This window comes from Rhagoletis pomonella, unplaced genomic scaffold (assembly GCF_013731165.1).
Source record: "Rhagoletis pomonella isolate Grant_MI unplaced genomic scaffold, Rhpom_1.0 Rhpom_scaffold_00011, whole genome shotgun sequence".
In the NCBI taxonomy this organism is placed as follows: domain Eukaryota; kingdom Metazoa; phylum Arthropoda; class Insecta; order Diptera; family Tephritidae; genus Rhagoletis; species Rhagoletis pomonella.
Window position 1 is genome coordinate 5,587,923 of NW_023458565.1, and position 18,477 is coordinate 5,606,399.

An 18,477-nucleotide genomic window follows, 5' to 3' on the forward strand; every position below is an offset into this window, starting at 1 on the left:
AATTTCGCTAGAAGCTTTCGGGATTGTGACCGTTATTTCAAGATACAGCTCCAAATACTGCGGATGAAAAACGAGGTTGTCGAGATGAAGTAGATGCCATCTGCATGAGAATTGATCAATTGGGGTTTTATTTTCGGTTTCGCATAGTAAAATGTGTACTCTCCAAGCATTACTAACTGACTAACTAGATGTCACTCTAGTGTCGGGGGATGTAGAGGAGCTAATACGAAACTGGAGTGTTCTTCAGAAGCAATACTTTACCGATCACCGGTATATCCGATCCGGTCTGGGCCAGACTGAACAGAAGGAACCCTAAGTAAAATAAGAAATACAGATTGGCATGTACATACATATGTATGCAAGAGCTAGAAAACCTCCTACCCCCAAACCTTAGTTCGCGCACATCGGAATATTGGAAGGGACTAGAGGAACTGGCAGACCGGTATACAGGCGCATGTTGTAGGGCCCGGTTAAGAAGCGTACAAGTAGGGAGACCCCACATTGGTGGGATCAAGAAATATAATGCCTGTGAATGTTGCCCCGGAAGTCCTACAATCTAGCCACGAAAACCCCAAAGGCAGGAAATCCTCTGCAAGGAGAAACTTTCAAGTCATCCAAGACCCCAATATCTGACCGGGTCACACCTATCTAGCTGCAACAAACATTAGAATGCAGTACAAGATGGCTGCATGGAAGGAGTTCTCACTTTCAAGCACATACCGACCTAATGGAGGGAATGGAATTGAGGGCAATGTCGTTGCGTATGCTGACGACGTCGCATTAGTCGTAAGTGGAACATTTACGCAAACATACTAAGGAGTGTGGAAAATTGAGCCTACGAAAATGGCGTAGGAGTAAGCCGAAGCAAAGAGGAACTTGTATCATTTACCAGTAGGTACAAAGTTCTAAGATTAAAGGCACCAACTATGTCGAATACGGAACTTACAATCAGTTAAACTGCGAAATATCTGGGAATCATACTGGATAATAAATTAAAATGGACTACGGCAACCCTCTATACCTGTAAAAGTGCATTCAGGCGTAAATGGGGATTATCCCCCAGTACGGTTCATTAGTTATATCGTGTCGTGGAGGTATACCAGAAAATGATATGGCGGATGAGCTTGCAAGCAAGGGCACTTCATATATATAAGTATTCTTCTTCACCGAAGCAGGCGAAAAATGGAAACAGCTGGAAACCTGCAATACGACAAAGCTTATGTGGCCGGAACGGGATGCGAAAAAATCGAGCGAACTCCTTATGCTTATCAGGAGAGAAATCTCTTTAGTTAAGGGTCTTCTGACCGGTCACATCACTCTTGGTAGGCACGCGGAGAGGCTTGGGGTGTCATTCAACGACATCTGCAGGAGCTGCGGAGGTGAGAAAAAACCGCCTGAATAAGTAAGGTACCTACTTTACGAATATCCCCGACTAGGAAGGAGTAGATTAAGGTAAATGGGCGCCGGAACCATTGGAGACCTGAGAGATATAGTGAGCTTAAAGATAATACGATTGCTGAAATTTTCCAACTCCACACTCGGGTTTAAATAAGGGTAGGTAGGTAGGGAAATCTTTTGTGGCAACACAACGGGACCAACGATGGACCTAAGGGTGCTGGTGTGTCTACCAGCAGCCACTTCAACCTAACCAAACCTAAGTGGGCACCTCTTGCGTCTCGCAAAGGTGGCTCCATTACCCAATCACCTTAAATTGCATAAATAGTCGGTGAAAAACTTATTACAGTTTATGTTACGCTTACGCCAAAGCTCGCTGAGATTTCAAATTTAAATTTTTCATTGCGTACAATTAGCATTCCTTTTTTTATTTGAGATTATTAAAAATATGCAACCACACATACTTATCATATCTGCTCCTCCTACCAGCATCAGATTTTTTAAATAAATTGGCTAAAAATGCTTCTAAGATGCCTAAAAATTGGCCTTGGTTAGCGTTGCGTGCAGTAAATGGCCAACTTTCCTACTTCTAATTCGGTATGCAGACAAAAATATAATAAATTCAAATTAATCGAACATATGAGCTAAGCCAACACCAATCAGTTCAATTTGCACCGTTATAGCAGGTATATATGTATGTAAATACATAGCGACCACAGACCCGTTCGTTTGCTTGTTGCAAGCAGGTCACGCAACGTGCCACAAAATTGCATAGTCAATCAGTCAGCAAAAGACTTTCCAAATCATCCTAAACTAAAAGCAAATCTGATTTACATTCTAAGTATGTACACCAGTCGTTCAAGCAAGCAAAGACGCGAATAAAAGCATAAAAGAAAATTTGGCAAAAAACAGACACGCATGCGACAGAAGAAGTTAAGTAAATGCGGAGTATGTAGACCTTTTAGGCAGCTTTTAACCACAATAATTTGAGCCTGAGGCCACAATCATTTACTAAATCATGCAACAGAGAAAATATGAGCATACACACATACATACATACGTAAATACATATGTCTCATATGTGGCATCACCATCGATTATTATCGGTATACGATCGCTTCATAGCTACATACACCGCTACATCCGCATGTTGCAAGTTTGCACCAGCCTCTGAAGTTCGCTAAGCAATTTCGCGCAGCTCTACATGATCAATACGTGCGACACGATCGCGACTATGAACATTGGTTATGCGACACTTCCAAGTGGTCAAACATACGCACGCACGTACATACATCTGTAAAAACATGTATAGATAGTAGAAACTTGCAATGCACAATCAACCGAAAACTTAGCCGACGACATCCTGCTATCGCCAATCGCCAATCGCCAAGCTCGAACGTCGACAGCCTCGTCGTCGGCGGCATTGGCATCAACCGCCGCATGCATAATTGTTGATAAATGACGGCAGCCAGCAGGGTGCCCCTCATAATGAACCCTTCGGTAATTAATGCAAAGTGAAAATATGTGTTCGTACTTATTATTCCCAATAAGGAGCTGATGACCAAAGCAGACAGCCGCTCCAGCGTGCAATCAGCAATGCGCCAAAGCTGTGATGTACTCTGCTCGTACCTACAGTGTGTTGGTTGCAGTGATTAAAAGTAGAAGTCTTGGGCTAAAAAATTATCAGTGAATAGCTAAGAAGTGAGGGAACGGACCTCACGCACCTTGATAGCTTTTAATGTTTGTTTCTATCTTTCGTAGAAACTATTGCTCTATTCTTTTAAATTTCGGAATAAAATTTGTGGAACTGTCAAACTACAATTTTACTCTCTCAAGTGAGAATAGTTAAAAGTAGAACAGATGCCGAGGTGTAAAGGTACGCAAAAGGCATTTTTTCCAGCCACAAACGTCAGTCGGTTGGTTTACATGTCATCGAATACAACACTGACTTGGCTGAAAGATCACTAAATAATTTTTGAAATCTATACAATGAAGAATAATTGCGTATAATCAAATATTTCGTGTGCTTACTTTTTAACAAATGTAAAGGTTAGAAGCAGCTCTAGCAACTTTGTGTTGAGAGTCTTACTCGACATAACTGGGGCATTCAACAATGTCTCAACGCAAGCCAGTTTGGACGGAATGACGAGGATAGGCGTTCGTCCCATAATTTCGAACTGGAAACGCAGTATGTTGAGCTGCAGAAGTGTTTTGGCGTATTGGGGTGGGCATGAGACCACCAAACTGATTGACAGGGCACGCCGCAAGGGGCGTATTATCGCCGCTGCTTTGGTCGTTGTTGGTCAACAGGATACTGAAGAAAATTAAGGGAGGGCTTGCCGAACTTACTGCATATGTGGATGATACTTCTGCCATGTTAAGCGGAAAGTGTCTGTCGACACTCCGTTCACTTATAAGCCAAGCACTAAGGGTGATAAATCTTTAGGCAATCGAAGTGGGGCTTAGCATCAGCGCAGAAAAGGCAGATGTAGTTCTCTTTACCATAAAATACAAAGGTCCCGAACTGATCCAAGCCTAAGATGGATATTGTGACTCTTAAGGTTAAGCAAAGCACCAAGTATGTACCTCGGAATTATACTCGATAGTAAGCTGTCGTGGCGTCTCAATGTGTAGGAGAGAGCGATAAAGGCCTCCGTGCACAAAAAAAAGATGCTAGGTTGCACTTGGGGCTTGTCGCCTTCTCCTTCTCACTGGATCTACACGGCGATAGTCAGGCCGATACTGTTTTATCTAGGCTATCAGTGATCGGCATGCCAGGGGTACTTACGGCAGCACTCTACACCTTGTTGTATCTTTTTTCGGCCGACCCATCGGTCAAGAATATAGCGTGAAAAACTGCCGCCCGGATTTATGTTTATGGGTCAGGCTGTGTTAATAGTATAGCGTAAACTTTACTTGGATGGTTTGACTATATGATGCCGCATCTGCACTGTGACGTACATCTGTACTGGGTTCTGTGGTACATCGGCGTCGCGGGCTATAAGCAGGCCGACAGGCTTGTTAAAGAGGGTGCTTTGTCGGAAACCATGCTGATACAAGTGCTGATTTTTGTCCTGTCCATTTATCTTTGAGTTTTCTTATGAATTTCGCAGAAAAAAAAACTATGGACTAAAACCTGCAACTTTTGACTAGGAAGAGTTTGGCAATCTTCAGGCATGCATTTATCGGTCCAATTCTGCTTAACAATTTTCGCACTATATTCTTTCTTCAATGTCAGCTGCAAACCGTGCACGTGTTACAAAATATCCCACTGTAGCGCCGAGGACTTGGTATTCCTTGCTACCGACAAACTTGCAAAGACATATTTACAATTTGCTTGGTTTTTTTCATGATCCTATTTATACTTAAGAGTGCATACACACATTCAGATAAGTCGCGAAAAAAAATTATATTGAAATGTAAACGCCCTGTTGGAAAAGTTTAAATTGCATATAATGGGACTTGACATAAAAATACCTCTCAGAGAAACTATGTCCCTTTAAGTTATCGAAAATTCTTAGTTTTATGTTGTCAGAGTTCAGGAACATTTAAATTTTTTTCAATGGCGTGGAATTAACGGAATTCGCCTGCTTTCGAAAGCGTAGGACCATTGTTTTAATCGAAAATTGCAGTCAACTTTAGCGACTAGCAAATGTAGACTTCAGTAATATTTAGAAATAGTTAGTTGCGGCTAGAAGGCATTTCATTTAATTCCACAAGATTCGGTCCAGTTTAGACATGGTTAAAAGTCCCACACGGTATGTGCGTTTTCACTTGCTATGTCATTAATGCAGAGTTACATAAAGGCGCACATGCACGCATACATACTTGCTGTATGAATGAATATGAATATACCCAGCCAGCAAAAAATCTGAAAATCGATCAGAAAAGGGAAAAAAGTAGATGAAATGCGTATTTTTGTCCGTTTATCGATTCCATTTTCGGATACTTTGCGTTCCGTTTTCCCACTAAAGTGTGCGTTAGAAACGTAAGTACAGACAAGTGCCGAAATTTGTTGTGGAACGGAGAGACGTTTTTACTGCTTTTCTGAAATTTGACTAATTGAATTTTTCGTTCAATACGCTTTCCTTCTGTACTTCGCAGATACTTTTTCATAGTTCAAAAAAGAAGGAAGCGCCTGACGGAATTCGAACCTACTACGCGCAATACGCGTTGACTTCTTGCACAAGAAAGAAATGCACGTTTTAATCGTCCCACTTTTATTTCTCATGCTCGAATTTCGCATACCCGCGGGAGTCGGGCGCGCACGCTGGCAAATAAAAATTCACTCTGACCATTCAGTTGTTGACATAAGTTGTTGTTAAAAATTTTCATCCACGTGGCGCAGAAATTATTTAAATGTTCAATTGTTTATAAAAAAAATATTGAAAAGCAAAAAAAAAACCGACTTCAACTCCCATATAAAAAAAAATATATATATATATATATCTCATGATCCGCTGATCGGATCTTAACCAGATTAGTATGGGACCACCTCTGAGACACTACCTTTCCGATGCAAAATTATCGAAATCGGTTAACGTGGTCCAAAGTTATGCGGTAACATACATAAAAAAAAAAAAAAGATTCCGACGAACTGATAACCTCCTCCTTTTTTGGAAGTCGGTTAAAAAAAAAATAGTTTTGTAACGCAAATAATTTCATTGTATAGTTTAATGTTTCATAAATCTGCACCCAAAAAATTTTTTCATTCGGACACTTACTTTCAAAGAAAGATAAAAGTTTCCAAAACACTGCAAAAATTTTCAATTGTTGATTGAAAAAAAAACTATTTGGAATTTTCCAACAAAATTTACATAGTGTACTTTTCGACTACAAAACTCGGCGCTGCCTGAATATCATTAAAAAATACTAATCTTGGTAAATTCGGGGCCCACTTGAGGAAGCCATACCCGTATACGGAAAATTATACTAACTAGACCCCACTGTCAGCAAAACTTACGTTTCTCTGCCGGCTGGGTACACTTATAACCAGTTCGAAAGTGTGTTGTGCAACAAATTGCTCACAAGATCCGTAGCGTTCGAATGCAATTAGTTTTTTGATGTAAAACTTATGCTGGTGATTTTTTTTTTGTTGGAATAGCTTGGGTGGACGCAGTGCATAGGTACATACAAATAAATATGTTTGTATTTTGCATTCATATTTTGGCTAATTGCTTGATCAGAAGCTCTTCTAAACCAATTTGTGGTGTGCATGTTGATGTTGGCTTTCTAGTTTTTTTAATTTGGTTTTTCTTTACATAATTCCAGCCGGATTTACATGATCTAAGTCGGATGGAACGTAAAATTTCACGTTCTTTCCCAATCCGTGATCAAAAAGAGCGGTTAGCTGTAAAAAAATTATTTTGACCATGGAAATAATCTTCGAAAACAATGTAGCTCACGGCATTGGAAAGCTTAATTTTTCCTATGAATTTTACATGTTTTTTTTTTATTTTTTAAGGTAAAAAAAATGGGCCGGTTCTTTTTTGCAATAGTATTGCCCTTGCCATTGCAAATACATATCCCGAAAATTAGCCAAATCGGATCATAAATATGCGGATCAAATAGTGAGCCTAAACTATCCAGTGACCCACTCATATGCACACAACAAATTTCGTTAAAATTTACCCAGTTTTTTAGGAGGAGTTTACTCACAAACACACGTACAGAAGTACATATTATAAAAGTTTCAGTACGTTTTTGGAGGTGCCACGACACCTTTTCCAATATACTAAATTCTTCTTATACCTCAATACCAACTTGCAGTACTCTACCATGAATACTTCCAGAGATATGTAATAAGAAAAATTTGGTTTGGTTTATATATTAAATTTTTTTTAGCCTATAACCATCCTTGGAAAGTCTGCATTGGGAGTCCGGAATTTAAAAAAAAAAAATCGGTACAGCCGTTCTCGAGAAGGAAAACTTATTTCAAACTATATATTCGTATGGATAGAGTATCTATGCATAATTTCCCAACTTTTAAAGAAAAAGATTATACCTACATTCATAGATACCAATGGTCTTGGCAAATTTTGCACACAGTTCCGAACCATGGTTATTAAGTGCACCGAGTTTGGTAGAAATTGATAAGTCAATTACCGAAATACACATTTGTGGTCATAAGGGGGCAGCGCCACGCCCATTATCCCAAAATTTATAATAGTCAAATTTTCTGCTAAGTGGTTATTGCCATCACCGATTTAAGTGAACTAGCTTTATTAGTTACTATGGTAGGTGGGCGTGGTTATTTCCCGATTTCAAAGATTTTCAACAAATTTCTTAGCTAGGCCCTAGGCAAGGCCAGTACCGAGTTTGGTAACGATTGGTGAAGCGGCTACTGAGATACAGCATTTTCTCATAAGTGGGCAGGGTTACGCCCATTTTCCAAAAATTCTTGTAAAAGTCCACTCGGGTATAATATTGTAATTTTACTTGTAAATACTTCATGTTTTAAAAATTTCAATGATTTTACAGTTACACAGCTCCGGTACGTATATACCTTTTTTAAGGTCACCTTGGCTTTGCCTTTTCTATGCCATCTGTACATTACCTCCCAGAAGACGTAAACTGTAATTGAGTTCAGGCATTTTCTAAGTTTCTTAAAATGAGTGGAGCAACCATCAACTTTTTTATTGGTGGGGCGTCTTAATGTATATAGCACACATTTACATACTAGGGATGCCAAAATATTAAGAAATTGTGATCCTGGGATTTCGGGATATTCTTTAAGTAATCCCGGAACACCGGGATTTATGCCGGAAATCACATTGAGTCATAACTTTTATGAATATGAGTAAAAATTTAATATCCGAAAGCATTTAAACCAGGGGCCGAACATAACAGTTATTGATGGAAACTTCCATTGAAAAATTCACTATGGAGGAAAGGTTCTACAATTTAGTGATACATACCAATCGATTTCTTTTTTTACCGAGCCTCAAATTTGAAAATAAATTTTTATTTTCAATTTTTATGCAAATTTCGAAAGGGGTGAAGATCCTTGTTTTATGTTTTCTCATTTATATTCAATGAATGGAAAATTTGCTAAGTCCAAAAAAAATTTCGATAGGACCAAAATAGTTCGAAATCTTTTAATAAAGATCGAATCCCTCTGATTCGTATGGAGTTTTGCTTTGATTTAAACAGACAAAATGTTGTATTCAAAGTTTTGCGAAATACTTGAAGAAAATGGCTATAAAAAGTTTTTTCCTCTCCTGTACAATTTTTAAATTGAGACTTAGCAACTTTGCACTCTAAGCTAGCGATATTTATTAAATCCGGCAAATTTTAAAGTAAAATATTTTCAAAATTGTATTTAAAAAACCATGTGATTGAGGAAAGTATACACCATAAATAACAATGTAAATACCAGGTACTTTTGAAAGTAATGATTAATAAAAAAATAAAAAATTTAAACAACAACATACAAAAACAATTTCTCTAATTGTAATTTTATGTACTCTATAAAAAAATGGCGAGTGGCAAATTTTTTGCTAATTTTTTCGCAATTTACTCGAAATTTTTAGGCTGTAGAGTCAAACAGATCTCAGAGTCAGATTCAGCGGGTCGAAATACACGTTGGTAGGTGGGTCTGGTTAAAAACACACACCCCTTTTTTGTGCCGGTGTTGTTATTATTGTACTTAAAATATTTTCGTAAGAGCAGCGAAACAATCAAAACGGAGTCTTCTAATGTTGACCTGAAGTTTTTACATACAAAACCTACTGATGAAAAACATATTTCGGCCTCAACACTTTCCGATTTGAGGAAGTTTTAAGTAAATTAATGTAAAAAATTGTCTAACTGTTCCTTAAAACTCTTTGTTTCGTTTACATTAGCGACGCTATGAGTAAATTCATTTAAATCTTCTTCAAAAAGGCTCAGCCAGCAATTTAAAATTACAGTTTCAAGCTTTTTGTTAATTGCATTCAAATCGGTATTTTACAAAAATCATACTTCAAAATTCATAAACAAGTCCTTACTACCAATTCGATATTTCACATTTTTCGGGATCCCGGGATTTGCTTGCATTAATTAATGATTAGGTTTCGGGACCTCAAAAACAAAGGGGTCCCGGGATTGACATCCCTAACTACATACGAATACTTAATTTTATACAAAGCATGATCACATCAGAATGCATTTTCAGTGAGTGTTTCAATTACTTTCAATTGACGAGAACTATGCTTTTTACATATCTTGGTTTATTGCTGATTTGTATTAAGTAATAAACGACTGTGCAACACATTTTGCGATAAATTTTTTTTGGTAAACTAGGTTAAATATTTTAAACATATAATGCGCAACTGTATGTACATACATGTGTTTATATATAATGGAGTGTAATGGCTATGCATTTACAGTTGCACGGCTATACTCAATCCCGACTCTGGCCTCCTCGTTCGCGCATTCTGGATAAGGTGAGCAACGCATGTGCGGGATGCGGTAACCAACCAGAGTAGAGCTTTGGGTCTCAGCAGAAAGAGAGGTAGCTTCAGTTTAAGGGTTCACTGCAGTCTGCAGCGTCTGCTCACAAGTAGGTGCGGCTGCAAGCGGGCGTCTGTCGTGCAGCAAGTGGCGAGCTATATAAAAGTGTATCTGGTTGAAAAGCCACTCATACCAGTAGTAGTTGTGCGGTGGGCTTGGTACCAGCCACGTAAAAACGCTTTCCATTAAAAAGAACCAAATGGCCTCGGATGACTGTCCGCCAAACGTTGATGACCCTCGCTCACGAATTAAGGAGTATGATTTACGTATATACACTTGCAATGTCCGGAACCTCTATAGGGAAGGTTCCTGTATCCAATTTATGGATGACCTCACAAGGTATGTTGTGATAGAAGGAAGGAAGAAGGAAGACAAGCTTCGAGCGTTCTTGATGTGCGTTGTATTCGAGGAGCCAACAACGATCGGATAACTACCATTTTACAGCCAATCTGCGCATGCGCCTCTGTGCAATGAAGAACGTGCGTCAAACGACGCGGCGAAAGTTCGACGTCGACAAGCTGCAGTCACAACAGATAGCCGAAAAATTTTGCAATCGGCTCTCAATCCTGCATAAACAAGAAACTTTTCATCGACTGGATTTAAACGAGCACTGGAATCTATCTCCCAAACTCTTCGTGTCGCTGCGAAAGAGGTGGAGGAGAGACGTATATTAAAAACGAAGAAACCAGAGGCAAAAATACGTGAATGCGAAGATCTTGAGATGCTGGTAGACTTGAATGCGGCTCGAAGTTTTTTTTAGAAAATAAGACAAGAATCAAATGGTTTCCAGACCGGTGCTGGTTCCTTTAGAGATTAAGATGGAAATCTGCCAACATATGTCCAAAGTACACTTGAAATGTAGAAGCTACATTTCTTGACGCTTCTGAAAGGTGACACAGGTGGCGCGTTTGATGAACAAGATCCCGAAGCAATGTATAAGGATGAAGTTCACGTTCGTCCACTACGGTGAGAACAGTAATAAGATGGTTTAAAAACTACAAAGTCCACGGAGCCGACGGTATACCGGCTGAGTTGTTCAAGGCAGGAGACAAAGAGTGGGTCGGGCACATGTACAAACTTTTAAGAGAAATTTCGTCTGATAAATACATGCCGAAGATTGGAGTCTTATTGTATTTTGTCCAATCCACAAGAAGTGAGATCCCGCCGTTTATCGCGAAATAAGCCTTCTTAATATTGAAGCTCTACACGAACCAATTGACTTGAATTTACCCGTGTGGCTTCAGACCTCGTAAGTTCACTATTGACCAGATTTTCACAGCACGTCAAATTCTGGTAAAGACACACCATATTTCTGTCGATTTATAAGCTGGTTTTGAGAGCACGAAGAGAAGTTCCCTGTACGATGCCATGTCTAACTTCGGCATCCCCGCAAAACTAAAACGACTATGTAGAGTGACGTTAAGCGCAACTTTTGAGGTCAAACGAGGTTTTCGGGAAAGGTGATTCACTCTGTCAATCTGAATCGCAGCGGCACCATATACAGCAAAAGAACAATGCTGCTGACGTATGCAGATGATATTATAATCGTTGGCCTGAAACCCAGGGTTGTCAGAGCAGCATTTTGCAGCTTAGAAAAAGAAGCACTTCCACTTCGTATTCGGATCCTGCCCACTGGGAACATTTGGGCCTCGCGGGGTAGATAATGTTCAGACGACAGAGAAGGCATCCTGTTGCCGTTAGTAGTGGGGAGACCCTATTTGCGGCTCTGTTTTTTTTTATAGATAATTGCGGTTGTGTGCTTGGAGCAGGAAAGCAGGTAGGAACTCTGGTTCTCTGCCTTTACCTTTTGAAATTTGTGTGCATTTCTTTAGCAATAAAAATCTAATATTTGTGGCATATTTTCAGGAGCACAAAAAATACAACAGCGATACCAGAGTAATGGTATTTCTCTTCCTCTTCGCATTCACATTCGTGTTCAAAAACAAAAAGAGAAGGTCAAAGCAAATGTTAAAATAATAAACAGCAAAACAAGTTCAAAGAGAAATCGCAATATTAGGAGAAATCATGCATCATTTTTAAAATAACTATGACACTTTATGTACATATGGACATACTGACATGTGTGGACATGTAGATATAAGCACACATGAACACATAGTACATGCATTTGCTTTTATATTTTTTATTGGTTTCGATAACACTTACATTCTCAGTTGTTAAACAACTATAAGCTAACAAATAATTAGTAAATCAATAGTTAACTGCCCAATGTTGGCGAATTAAGTATGAGTTAATCATAGATTAAGTACTCTGAGAAACAGACATGAAGAGATAATCTTTTGATTATAATTAAACATCCACTGAGAAATCGGCTGTTATCGTTTGAAACCGTGTCTGCTTTCTTTAGTTTATTCCAGCTGAAACTGACCTCGCATAAGTGTGGTGAATTAAACTCAACACAAAAGTCACTTATCCAAGACACATTCTTTTACTGCAGTTTAAGAAAGAGGTAAATGCATGTCAAAAGCACTTTTACGGCGCCATCTGTGGCATACTTCGGTAAGCAAAAGTTCACCACATTTTAGGTAAAGTTGTATCGATTATTGTGTACCAATTTACAATGCAGATGCGAGTTAAATTATTTCACAACCGGTAGCTTTTACAGCGGTAAATAGTCATAGACACACACATCGTCTTTCACACTGTAAAAGGAAATGTCCGTTATTTATTGGTATTTCCGGGATTTGTTTTTTACGACAAAAGAGGACACGGGGAAAAATCCAGAGAACCTATATGAAATGGTGTAATGGGGTTTAAGAAAGATTGCTGTTGAAAATATTTTTATGCAGAGCTGCACCTATTTGATAATTTTAACTTAGCTATACCTGCAAGGCGGGTATAAAACTACGATTTTGTAGAAGGCTTTGAGTCCAAAATAATTTTGAGGAGGACTTTAAACTCAGCTAAATAGATATCAAATTAAAGAAGTTTAGGAAAAATTACCTTTGGAAATATTTTTGGAGGTTGCCACTTATTTGAAAATTTTAACTCAGCTAAATTGATAAAATAAATGAGATATTACAAGGCGGGTGTCGAAATACGAGTTTTAAGAAGGCTTTCAGTCGAAAATAATTTTTAGGTGGGTTGCCAGCCTGTTTGAAAATTTTAAACTCGGTTAAATTGATAACGTAAATTAAATGTTACAATATGGATAACAAACTAAAGAGGTTTAAGAAAAAATACTGTTGGAAATATTTTTGGAGGTTCCCACCTATTTCAAAGTTTTAACTTAGCGGTTATGAAACTAAAGAGTTTTAAGAAGGCTTACAGTCAAACATATTTTTGAGGAGGGTTTATACCTGTTTGAATATTTAGCCAATTAGATTGATAAAATAAATGAAATATTATGTATGTGTACAGTGGTCACCATATAATTAGGAACACTATTTCTTTTTAATTTATTTTTTACAAAAATATAAGTTTCTGGTGAACCCGCATGGCGTTAAAACGCCAATAATTAATTTCAAAAACCTAAAAAATATTCCCAATATTAGTCAGAGCTATATGAGATCCGAGTGTCATATTTCATCTACAACCGTGCAGCGGTCTCGGAGTGAAGAGCAGTCCTGCATAGTGTATGTTTTTAAGTTCATAAAGTTTCAAAGTTCTCAATTAAAAAAAAAAAAACCTTATCACATATCTACAGGCGAAGGTTTTTAATTTGAAATGCCTTTCCATAAGTATTATAAAACTAAATAAAAATTAAATCTCTTTCGTCTGACATTGTGATACACATGCATTTCAATAAATTGATGAACTAATTTGAATCTAACTATTCGAACAAATGGCAACCCTCCTAAATAAAGGTCAAGAATTAAGCATTTCAAACTAAAAAATTACATCTTACATTTATTTCGTTTGACTACGGTATTTTTATACCTTTCATGAGCATGAAATGGTATTATAACTTTGGTCCGATGTTTGTAAGTACCAGAACAAGAAGAGATAGGCCCATTAAAATGTATACTTAAATGATCAGAACGGCGAGCTGAGTCGATTTAGCCATGTCCGTCTGTCCGTCTGTCCGTCTGTCTGTCTGTCTGTCTGTCCGTCTGTTTGTATGCAATCTAGTCTCTCAGTTTTCGAGATATCCGGATCAAATTTGGTAGGTGGGTGTATTTTTATAATGTATTAATCATTTGTCAGAACCGGAAGAATCGGACCACTATAACATATAGCTCTCATACAACTGATTGTTCAGATATAAGATTTTTCGTTATAACTCCTCCATTTAAGTAGCTAGACACATGAAATTTTGCACTGTTGTCACTTATTATCAAAAGAATACTTTCAGTGAAAATGGCGAAGATCGAGTGATTACAACCTATATCCACCATACAACTGATTGTTCAGATATGAGATTTTTTGCCATAACTTCTTCATTTATGCAGCTAGGAACATCAAAATTAGCACCGTTTCCACTCATTATTAACATAATACTTATAGTGAAAATAACAAAGATCGGGTCACTTTTACATATAGGTCCCATACAACTGACTGTTCAGATATGCGATTTTTTGTTATAACTACTCCATCTATACAGCTAGAAACATGAAATTTCGCACTATTTTCACTCATTATCAACAGAAAGTTTACAGTAAAATTAACAAAGATCGGGTCACTATAAGCTGTTTATTGCCCCCATACAACTGATTGTTCAGATATGGGGTTTTACTGTAAAACTCCTTTATTTGGACAGCTAAAACCGATAAATTTCGTAAACTATTTTTTAAATAATAATACAAAGTCTACTGAGAAAATCGTCAAATTCTATGCTGTATAATCTTAATCTCTTGTACCACTGATTGTTCAGATACCAGTTTTTGCGATATATGTATCTCCTTTATGTAGGAAGCTAAACCCATTAAATTGTGTTACCGGTTTACGTACCGATCACACAGCAGTGAAAATCACTTAGATTGGTGCTATATAAGGTATATCTTCCATACCTCTGATTGTTTAGCTAGAATTTTTTATATATGTATCTCCTCTATCTATGTCTGCTGTGAATATATACATTTTTTTCAAATGCAGCAATCTGTTAACGTAAAATTTTCAGATGTTCATGAAAGGTATGGAGCCTTCGGCATAGCCGAAGAGAGCGCTGCTCTTACTTGTTATATTTCATATACTTTTTGTATTAGTTAATTGAGTTAGCCCACAGGTGGCAGCCCTATTCAAAAGTACTTATCAACTTAATCGTTGTCAGCTCTCCTTCACCGGACATTGCGATACATATTTTAATTAAATGATGAATTTAGTGGAATTTAATTTTTCTAACATGTAGCAACCCCGCTAAATATAGTTCAGTAAAAATTTTCAAACCCCTTTCGATTGATATCCATATTTTAATAATCCTTAATAATTCTTAACTTATTACATAATTTATAGTTCAGTAAAAAAAAAACTGGTGTATAAACTTTTATAGCCCATTTAATTTAAGTATCACATTGTGCTCAGAGTTCGCGTTGATTTTTGAATTTTTTTTTTTTTTTTTGTTCCAGGTGTTGCTCATTTTCTCCCGTATGTGTAAAAAAAAAAAAATTAAACACATTTTAGATGCAAGAAAATGTGTAACACCGTCTGCAACGTATGCACATTTCCCATCGATCGTCTTCGAAACACTTCGATTTTTCAAGCGCTTCACTTCCCTAAAAAATTCGCTTGCGGCAACACTGATTACCATGTACATACTTAGGTATCAGACGCAAGAGGCCTAAGCGGGTTGTAGTTTGAAAAATATTTTAAAGAGGGTACAAAAAAGAAAAATGTGGAAATCTTCTTTATTTTTGGACGAGTTTAAGTATGTTGAATTTTATTGAAAAAAAAAAAATTAATTATATTGCTACATAAATTTTTAGTAAAAAACAAAAAAGCTAAACATCAAGGGCATATTTATTCGGAAGGCATTTTGCAACCGGCATATGTATGTCTGTTGAATATTCTTCGTTTTCAATTAAGACAACCTAATAAAATACTGTAAAAATATAGTTTTTTTTTTTTTAATTTATTTCCTAACAGGTTGCAAAAATACCTCGTTCATTGCATGATCATCTTAAAAGCATAAAAATATTAATGTATAATTGCGTTTTATTCTATGAATCGTAGAGCTTTAATAGCACGCCCCTTCCAACTGACTCAACTAAAATGTGCTGCTAACGCAAACATAAACATAAAGCGGGTGAATGTAATGATGCCCTTGGAAAAACAGCCAACGGAGAACGAGATTAGAGAGCGATGAGAAATTAGATAAGGGCGGCACTTTACGACAACTTGGGTGGTAATTTAGGCAAATGAAATCGTAATTAAGCGGCAAAGGTGTTAAAACAAAGGGCGGACAACAAATGCTTTGACTTGCCTGATAGCGAGGCAGTAGTTAAAATTGCCTTCGACTTGTGAAGGTGTTTTATTATGTTTCCGACAGCTACGCTTGAATAGTACATAAATCATTAAGTGATAAAAATAGCACAAATCCACTTGTAGTAAAACTTTTCCTTTCTTCTGCTATTGTTGCTGGCACTTGACTTTTTGTTTAGTTATTTATTTATTGTTTGTGCTTACAAAACAAGTTTGACGTTTAAAAGTCATTTTATAACTTTGAATTTTTGTATTCTATTTTCTTTTTGAATTTCTCTTCACAAAGTAAAATGGCAAAATTGTGAGTGAAGGATTTCAACTTTTTTAATTAAGTCAATGTGCAACTACATATGTATGTGTTGTGTTACTAATTATTAACAGTGCACAGCAGGAAACACAAGTTTTCCAGTAGCCAATAAATAATTTTCCTTCAAGTAGTTCAAGAATTTCCTGTTAATTTTATTACATATCGAAAACGCCCATAAACCCATATTACACGAGCCAAAAGATTGCAAAAAAATTAAAAATCATGTACAAAATTTTAAATATCCGCTAATGAAGCAGCAAGCTCAGTATTTGGACTACTTGCGAACTCAAAAAAGTTTGACAGCGAGATCATCCAGATATAACTTGAGGACCTCAAAGTTACCTCGAAGATCCCCACTTTTTATGCTGATTACATTGCGCAGCCATAGGGTGCTCCAGAAGGCCTCCTTTTCATTCAGAATAGACAGCAGAGGAATGCCAGTAATCACACCAAGGGCATCCGTTGGAGAGGAGCGCATAGTTCCTGTGATGGCCATGCAAACCAAGCGGTGTAGCTTGCTCAAGATGGCACCCTCACTTCCTCCCTTCTCTTTTGGCCACCAGGCCAGTGCCGCATATGTAACAATGAGTTCCACGAACGTATTCAAAGACCAGCTCGTTGGTTTGGTTGATATTCCCCAGGTTTTACCATTTTACCATGAAGTTTCTGTCAGGCTTAAAAGGCCCTTTTAGTCTTGTTGACAACATTCGAGAGATATGAGTTACAATTGGGTCGGGGTCAACTCAAGTTGTTTTTCATTCGGACCATAGATACAAGTTTTTCAAATATTGCGACACCTGCGCCACCTAGAGGATTAATTCTTCTTTCACATTGCATTATCATCGGGTTCTGAGCCTGAGTCATTGGCCCGAAACTCTGGGATGTCAGCTCAACATTTTATAGCTTAGAAAGAGAAGCTAACGAGTTTGGTCTAGCGGTGAACGAGGAAAAGACAACACTTAAAAAATCATCGCGTATTGTGGCACACGTTACTGTTGACATTCATAGCTTTGAAGTAGTGAAGGAATTTGTTTACTTAGGATCCGGCAAAAACACCACCAACAATGTCATCCTGGAAATAAAGCGAATAATAACTCTTGTCAGGGTGTCCAGATTGTTTGGAAAAGGCGCAATTTCTAAAAAAAAATCGCTACTTCTTTTTTAATAAAATTCATGAAGTCGATTTAACAAATCTTTTATTTAAAAGTGATATCTTGTTATAATATAGTTTTTAAAACCAAAAACGAATATAATAGCTCCAGAGGGAAATAACAAATAACACAAATCACTTATATTATAGTGAGGTACAAACAATTCTCTTTAAAAATGAGCATACTTTTTAAAAATATTTTTTTTTCACATTTTGAAATAGGACCGCGCAATTATTAAATTTATTATAACTCACCTAATATGATTAATCGCAGAATCCACTTTTAAGCGCTCGGCGCTAAAAATAAAATAAAAACCTAGAATAAGGCGAGATCAGCTATTTCCACAATTTCTTCAAAATCTATATATATAAAATTCAAATTATGTATGTACCTATAGACACACTTGGCTCCTAAACGAATAAGCCGATCGTAACCAAATTTTACGCACGCACTGGATATCTTCCAGGGATGGTCACAGGGTAAAAAATATTTTGATATATAAAGGGGGCGTGGCCCCAAAACGTGGACCCGGGTAACCTTAGGATGTATTTGTTTAATATGGGTATCAAATTAAAGCTGTTCATGAGTGCTTTAAGATAGAGCAATTTTCATATAGCTGGGTGACTAGGGTCTCGAGATATAGACCAAAATGTGGACCTGGGTAACCTTGGGTGTATTTGTTCAATATGGGTATCAAATGAAAGCCGTTCATGAATGCTTTAAGATTGAGCACTTTTCATATAGCTGGGTGAC